At 42.8% G+C, this 11,107-nt stretch overlaps 1 protein-coding gene across 1 annotated transcript in view; it reads right to left on the bottom strand.

The window, feature by feature from the left end:
* Positions 1 to 11,107, bottom strand: part of LOC118392612 (SH3 domain-containing protein 19-like) — a 153,954-nt gene that overhangs the window by 22,233 nt on the left and 120,614 nt on the right. The window lies entirely within an intron of this gene.

Here is an 11,107-nt window from a genome sequence, read left to right as displayed (position 1 = left end):
TTTAACATTTATTTTACCAGGAGAGAGAGAGAGACTAGTTTACCATGTATTTTACCAGGAGAGAGAGAGACCAGTTTAACACTTATTTTACCAGGAGAGAGAGAGAGACTAGTTTACCATTTATTTTACCAGGAGAGAGAGAGAGAGAGACTAGTTTACCATTTATTTTACCAGGAGAGAGAGAGAGACCAGTTTAACACTTATTTTACCAGGAGAGAGAGACTAGTTTACCATTTATTTTACCAGGAGAGAGAGAGACTAGTTTAACACTTATTTTACCAGGGGAGAGAGAGAGACTAGTTTACCATTTATTTTACCAGGAGAGAGAGAGAGACCAGTTTACCATTTATTTTACCAGGAGAGAGAGAGACTAGTTTAACACTTATTTTACCAGGAGAGAGAGAGACCAGTTTAACACTTATTTTACCAGGAGAGAGAGAGAGACTAGTTTACTATTTATTTTACCAGGAGAGAGAGAGACCAGTTTAACATTTATTTTACCAGGAGAGAGAGAGACCAGTTTAACATTTATTTTACCAGGAGAGAGAGAGAGACTAGTTTACCATTTATTTTACCAGGAGAGAGAGAGACCAGTTTAACACTTATTTTACCAGGAGAGAGAGAGAGACTAGTTTACCATTTATTTTACCAGAGAGAGAGAGACCAGTTTAACACTTATTTTACCAGGAGAGAGAGAGAGACTAGTTTACCATTTATTTTACCAGAGAGAGAGAGACTAGTTTAACACTTATTTTACCAGGGGAGAGAGAGACTAGTTTACCATTTATTTTACCAGGATAGAGAGAGAGACCAGTTTACCATTTATTTTACCAGGGAGAGAGAGACTAGTTTAACACTTATTTTACCAGGAGAGAGACCAGTTTAACACTTATTTTACCAGGAGAGAGAGAGAGACTAGTTTACTATTTATTTTACCAGGAGAGAGAGAGACCAGTTTAACATTTATTTTACCAGAGAGAGAGAGACCAGTTTAACATTTATTTTACCAGGAGAGAGAGAGACTAGTTTACCATGTATTTTACCAGGAGAGAGAGAGACCAGTTTAACACTTATTTTACCAGGAGAGAGAGAGACTAGTTTACCATTTATTTTACCAGGAGAGAGAGAGACTAGTTTACCATTTATTTTACCAGAGAGGAGAGAGACCAGTTTAACACTTATTTTACCAGAGAGAGAGACTAGTTTACCATTTATTTTACCAGGAGAGAGAGAGACTAGTTTAACACTTATTTTACCAGGGGAGAGAGAGAGACTAGTTTACCATTTATTTTACCAGGAGAGAGAGAGACCAGTTTACCATTTATTTTACCAGGAGAGAGAGAGACTAGTTTAACACTTATTTTACCAGGAGAGAGAGACCAGTTTAACACTTATTTTACCAGGAGAGAGAGAGAGACTAGTTTACTATTTATTTTACCAGGAGAGAGAGAGACCAGTTTAACATTTATTTTACCAGGAGAGAGAGAGACCAGTTTAACATTTATTTTACCAGGAGAGAGAGAGAGACTAGTTTACCATTTATTTTACCAGGAGAGAGAGAGACCAGTTTAACACTTATTTTACCAGGAGAGAGAGAGAGACTAGTTTACCATTTATTTTACCAGGAGAGAGAGAGACCAGTTTAACACTTATTTTACCAGGAGAGAGAGAGAGACTAGTTTACCATTTATTTTACCAGGAGAGAGAGAGACCAGTTTAACATTTATTTTACCAGGGGAGAGAGAGACTAGTTTAACACTTATTATACCAGGAGAGAGAGAGACTAGTTTAACACTTATTTTACCAGGAGAGAGAGAGACCAGTTTAACACTTATTTTACCAGGAGAGAGAGAGACCAGTTTAACATTTATTATACCAGGAGAGAGAGAGACCAGTTTAACACTTATTTTACCAGGAGAGAGAGAGACCAGTTTAACACTTATTTTACCAGGAGAGAGAGAGACTAGTTTACCATTTATTTTACCAGGAGAGAGAGAGACCAGTTTAACATTTATTTTACCAGGGGAGAGAGAGACTAGTTTAACACTTATTATACCAGGAGAGAGAGAGACCAGTTTAACACTTATTTTACCAGGAGAGAGAGAGAGACCAGTTTAACACTTATTTTACCAGGAGAGAGAGACTAGTTTACCATTTATTTTACCAGGAGAGAGAGAGACCAGTTTAACATTTCTTTTACCAGGGGAGAGAGAGACTAGTTTAACACTTATTTTACCAGGAGAGAGAGAGACCAGTTTAACATTTATTTTACCAGGAGAGAGAGAGACCAGTTTAACACTTATTTTACCAGGAGAGAGAGAGACTAGTTTAACACTTATTTTACCAGGAGAGAGAGAGACTAGTTTACCATTTATTTTACCAGGAGAGAGAGAGACTAGTTTACCATTTATTTTACCAGGAGAGAGAGAGACTAGTTTAACACTTATTTTACCAGGAGAGAGAGAGACTAGTTTACCATTTATTTTACCAGGAGAGAGAGAGACTAGTTTAACACTTATTTTACCAGGGGAGAGAGACTAGTTTAACATTTATTTTACCAGGGGAGAGAGAGACTAGTTTAACACTTATTATACCAGGAGAGAGAGAGACTAGTTTAACACTTATTTTACCAGGAGAGAGAGAGACCAGTTTAACACTTATTTTACCAGGAGAGAGAGAGACCAGTTTAACATTTATTTTACCAGGAGAGAGAGAGACTAGTTTAACACTTATTTTACCAGGGGAGAGAGACTAGTTTAACATTTATTTTACCAGGGGAGAGAGAGACTAGTTTAACACTTATTATACCAGGAGAGAGAGAGACTAGTTTAACACTTATTTTACCAGGAGAGAGAGAGACCAGTTTAACACTTATTTTACCAGGAGAGAGAGAGACCAGTTTAACATTTATTTTACCAGGAGAGAGAGAGACTAGTTTAACACTTATTTTACCAGGAGAGAGAGAGACTAGTTTACCATTTATTTTACCAGGAGAGAGAGAGACTAGTTTACCATTTATTTTACCAGGAGAGAGAGAGACTAGTTTAACACTTATTTTACCAGGAGAGAGAGAGACTAGTTTACCATTTATTTTACCAGGAGAGAGAGAGACTAGTTTAACACTTATTTTACCAGGGGAGAGAGACCAGTTTAACATTTATTTTACCAGGGGAGAGAGAGACTAGTTTAACACTTATTTTACCAGGGGGGAGAGAGACCAGTTTAACATTTATTTTACCAGGGGAGAGAGAGACCAGTTTAACACTTATTTTACCAGGGGAGAGAGACCAGTTTAACATTTATTTTACCAGGAGAGAGAGAGACCAGTTTAACATTTATTTTACCAGGGGAGAGAGACGAGTTTAACACTTATTTTACCAGGGGAGAGAGACTAGTTTACCATTTATTATACCAGGAGAGAGAGAGACCAGTTTAACACTTATTTTACCAGGGGAGAGAGAGACTAGTTTAACACTTATTTTACCAGGGGAGAGAGAGACTAGTTTAACACTTATTTTACCAGGAGAGAGAGACTAGTTTAACACTTATTTTACCAGGGGAGAGAGACTAGTTTGAAAGGAAGTCATTGTTCCCAGTTAGACAGTTGTCTTCTGTCAACATCGTCTTATTTATGTCTTGTATTCCGACATTTTCCCTCATCTCTAAACTCTATAACCACTGTTTATTTTTGTCATATCTTTGAAATAAAAACAACAGCTTGTAATTGTTACGGCGTATGTTTTGCTATTGCCATGATTGACACCCAGGGGGTGTCCTAGTAGTACACAGATTAGTATACAGACCCACTACACAGTGAACTAGTCCTATACTCTTCTATATACTATACTACACCAGTACAGAACAGACCCACTACACAGTGAACTAGTACTATACTCTACTATATACTATACTACACCAGTACAGAACAGACCCACTCCACAGTGAACTAGTACTATACTCTACTATATACTATACTACCCCAGTACAGAACAGACCCACTCCACAGTGAACTAGTACTATACTCTACTATATACTATACTACCCCAGTACAGAACAGACCCACTCCACAGTGAACTAGTACTATACTCTACTACAGTATATACTATACCAGTACAGAACAGACCCACTGCACAGTGAACTAGTACTATACTCTACTATATACTATACTACCCCAGTACAGAACAGACCCACTCCACAGTGAACTAGTACTATACTCTACTACAGTATATACTATACCAGTACAGAACAGACCCACTACACAGTGAACTAGTACTATACTCTACTACAGTATATACTATACCAGTACAGAACAGACCCACTACACAGTGAACTAGTACTGATGTTATACCAAGCTACCTAATCCTGGGTTTATTAGTATCTATTACTGATGTTATACACCAAGCTATCTAATCCTGGGTTTATTAGTATCTATTACTGATGTTACACCAAGCTACCTAATCCTGGGTTTATTAGTATCTATTACTGATGTTACACCAAGCTATCTAATCCTGGTTTTATTAGTATCTATTACTGATGTTACACCAAGCTAGCTAATCCTGGGTTAAATTCCAAATGGGCCAGTTAACCTGTTCACTGTTCAGATAGAAATATATGATATAGAACAGAAGTGCCTCTGACATGTAGAATAAGGAATCATGTCAGCTCTATTCATCATATTTCTATCTGCTGAATACAGGCCCACTGGTCCATGGTTACAGAGTTTTCCCCTCCGCATCCCAAATGTATATAGTGCACTTTATAGTGAATAGATGACCATTTTGGACGTGAACTTCATGTTTTCAAGCCCTAAATAAAGACATCCCCAGATCTATGTCCTTCAACCATGGTTAGGTAAGAAACAGAAGACAAAATAAGTGTTAGAAACGGTCAGTAAATGATGATTATCCACACCATACACACCATACACACCATACACACCACACCATACACACCATACACACCATACACACCATACACACCATACACACCATACACACCATACACACCATACACACCACACCATACACACCATACACACCATACACACCACACCATACACACCATACACACCATACACCATACACACCATACACACCACACCATACACACCATACACACCATACACACCATACACACCATCCACACCATACACCATACACACCATACACACCATACACACCATACACACCATACACACCATACACCATACACACCATACACACCACACCATACACACCATACACACCATACACACCATACACACCATCCACACCATACACACCATACACACCATACACACCACACCATACACACCATACACACACACCATACACACCATACACACCATACACACCACACCACACACACCATACACACCACACCATACACACCACACCACACACACCATACACACCATACACACCATACACACCATCCACACCATACACACCATACACACCACACCACACACACCATACACACCATACACACCACACCATACACACCACACCATACACACCACACCCACACACCATACACACCACACCATACACACCATACACACCATACACACCCACACCATACACACCACACCATACACACCACACCACACACACCATACACACCATACACACCATACACACCATCCACACCATACACACCATACACACCACACCACACACACCATACACACCATACACACCATACACACCACACCATACACACCATACACACCATACACACCACACCATACACACCATACACACCATACACACCACACCATACACACCACACCATACACACCACACCACACACACCATACACACCATCCACACCATACACACCATACACACCACACCACACACACCATACACACCATACACACCATACACACCATACACACCACACCATACACACCATACACACCATACACACCATACACACCACACCATACACACCATACACACCATACACACCATACACACCACACCATACACACCATACACACCATACACACCATACACACCATACACACCATACACACCACACCACACACACCACACCATACACACCACACCACACACACCATACACACCATACACACCATACACACCATACACACCATACACACCACACCAAACACACCATACACACCACACCAAACACACCATACACACCACACCATACACACCATACACACCATACACACCACACCAAACACACCACACCATACACACCACACCAAACACACCATACACACCACACCATACACACCACACCATACACACCACACCAAACACACCATACACACCACACCATACACACCACACCATACACACCACACCAAACACACCATACACACCACACCATACACACCATACACACCATAAACACCATACACACCAAACACACCATACACACCACACCACACACACCATACACACCATACACACCATACACACCACACCATACACACCATACACACCATACACACCATACACACCACACCATACACACCATACACACCACACCATACACACCATACACACCATACACACCATACACACCATACACACCACACCATACACACCATACACACCATACACACCACACCACACACACCACACCATACACACCACACCACACACACCATACACACCATACACACCATACACACCATACACACCATACACACCATACACACCACACCAAACACACCATACACACCATACACACCACACCATACACACCATACACACCACACCAAACACACCACACCATACACACCACACCAAACACACCATACACACCACACCATACACACCATACACACCATACACACCACACCAAACACACCACACCAAACACACCATACACACCACACCATACACACCACACCATACACACCACACCAAACACACCATACACACCACACCATACACACCACACCATACACACCACACCAAACACACCATACACACCACACCATACACACCACACCATACACACCACACCAAACACACCATACACACCACACCATACACACCACACCATACACACCACACCAAACACACCATACACACCACACCATACACACCACACCATACACACCATAAACACCATACACACCAAACACACCATACACACCACACCACACACACCATACACACCATACACACCACACCATACACACCATACACACCATACACACCATACACACCATACACACCACACCATACACACCATACACACCATACACACCATACACACCACACCATACACACCATACACACCATACACACCATACACACCATACACACCACACCACACACACCACACCATACACACCACACCACACACACCATACACACCATACACACCATACACACCATACACACCATACACACCACACCAAACACACCATACACACCACACCATACACACCATACACACCACACCAAACACACCATACACACCACACCAAACACACCACACCATACACACCATACACACCACACCAAACACACCACACCATACACACCACACCATACACACCATACACACCACACCAAACACACCACACCATACACACCACACCAAACACACCACACCATACACACCATACACACCATACACACCACACCAAACACACCACACCATACACACCACACCAAACACACCATACACACCACACCATACACACCACACCATACACACCACACCAAACACACCATACACACCACACCATACACACCACACCATACACACCACACCAAACACACCATACACACCACACCATACACACCACACCATACACACCATACACACCATAAACACCATACACACCAAACACACCATACACACCAAACACACCATAAACACCATACACACCACACCAAACACACCATACACACCATACACACCACACCATACACACCATACCATACACACCATACACACCACACCAAACACACCATACACACCAAACACACCAAACACACCACACCATAAACACCATACACACCACACCAAACACACCATACACACCATAAACACCATACACACCACACCATAAACACCATACACACCACACCAAACACACCACACCAAATGTCCACACCATACACACTACCATAAACACCACACCATACACACCACACCATACACACCACACCATACACACCACACACACCACACCATACACACCACACAATACACACCACACTATACACACCACACCATACACACCATACACACCACACCATACACACCATACACACCACACCATACACACCACACCATACACACCATACACACCACACCATACACACCATACACACCACACCATACACACCATACACACCATACACACACACCATACACACCATACACACCATACACACTACACCATACACACCATACACAAAACACCATGCACAACACACCACACCATACACACCATACACACCACACCATACACACCATACACACTATACACACCACACCATACACACCATACCAAACACACCACACCATACACACCATACACACACCACACCATACACACCACACACCACACCATACACAGCATACACACCATACACACCACACACACCACACCATACACACCACACACACCACACCATACACACCATACTCACCATACCAAACACACCATACCATACACACCATACACACCACATCATACACACCATACACACCATACACACCACACCAAACACACCATAAACACCATACACACCATACACACCACACCAAACACACCATACCACAAACACACCACACCATACACACCATACACATCACACCATACACACCACACCATACACACCATACCAAACACATCATACACACCATACACACCATACACACCACACCAAACACACCATAAACACCATACACACCATACACAACACCAAACACACCATACCAAACACACCACACCATACACACCATACACATCACACCATACACACCACACCATACACACCATACCAAACACACCACACCATACACACCATACACATCACACCATACCATACACACCATACCAAACACACCACACCATACACACCATACACACCACACCATACACACCATACCAAACACACCACACCATACACTCCATACACACCATACACACCATACACACACACACACCACACCATACACACCATACCAAACACACCACACCATACACACCGTACACACCACACCATACACACCACACACACCACACCATACACACATACACACCATACACACCACACACACCACACCATACACACCACACACAACACCATACACACCATACTCACCATACCAAACACACCATACCATACACACCATACACACCACATCATACACACCATACACACCATACACACCACACCAAACACACCATAAACACCATACACACCATACACACCACACCAAACACACCATACCAAACACACCACACCATACACACCATACACATCACACCATACACACCACACTCAAACACACCATACCAAACACAACACCACACCATACACACCAACATCACACCATACACACCACACCATACACACTATACCAAACACATCATACACACCATACACACCATACACACCACACCAAACACACCATAAACACCATACACACCATACACACACCACACCAAACACACCATACCAAACACACCACACCATACACACCATAAATCACACCATACACACCACACCATACACACCATACCAACACACACACCATACACACCATATACATCACACCATACCATACACACCATACCAAACACACCACACCATACACACCATACACACCACACCATACACACACCATACCAAACACACCACACCATACACTCCATACACACCATACACACCATACACACACACACACCACACCATACACACCATACACACCACACACCACACCATACACACCACACCACACACACCATACACACCACACCATACACACACATCATACACACCATACACACCATACACACCACACCATACACACCATACCAAACACACCACACCATACACACCATACACAACACCATACACACCATACCATACACACCATACCAAACACACCACACCATACACACCATACACACAACACCATACACACCATACCCAACACACCACACCATACACACCATACACACCACACCATACACACTATACACACCACACCATACACACCATACCAAACACACCACACCATACACACCGTACACACCACACCACACACCACACCATACACAGCATACACACCATACACACCACACCATACACACCACACACACCACACCATACTCACCATACCAAACACACCACACCATACACACCATACACACCACACCATACACACCATACCATAGACACCATACACACCACATCATACACACCATACACACCATACACACCACACCAAACACACCATAAACACCATACACACCATACACACCACACCAAACACACCATACCAAACACACCACACCATACACACCATACACATCACACCATACACACCATACACACCATACCATACACACCATACCAAACACACCACACCATACACACCATACACACCACACCATACACACCATACCAAACACACCACACCATACACTCCATACACACCATACACACCATACACACCACACACCATACACACCATACACACCACACCATACACACCATACACACCACACCACACACACCATACACACCACACCATACACACCACACCATACACACCACATCATACACACCATACACACCATACACACCACACCATACACACCATACCAAACACACCACACCATACACACCATACACACCACACCATACACACCATACAAACCATACACACCACACCATACACACCATACCAAACACACCACACCATACACTCCATACACACCACACCATACACACCATACATACCATACACACCACACCATACACACCATACACACCATACACACCACACACACCACACCATACACACCATACACACCACACCATACACACCACACACACCACACCATACACACCACACCATACAC

This window comes from Oncorhynchus keta, chromosome 13, assembly GCF_023373465.1.
Source record: "Oncorhynchus keta strain PuntledgeMale-10-30-2019 chromosome 13, Oket_V2, whole genome shotgun sequence".
Classification (NCBI taxonomy): domain Eukaryota; kingdom Metazoa; phylum Chordata; class Actinopteri; order Salmoniformes; family Salmonidae; genus Oncorhynchus; species Oncorhynchus keta.
Note: the sequence above shows the minus strand (reverse complement) of the source record. Positions and strands in the feature narration are given on the sequence as shown.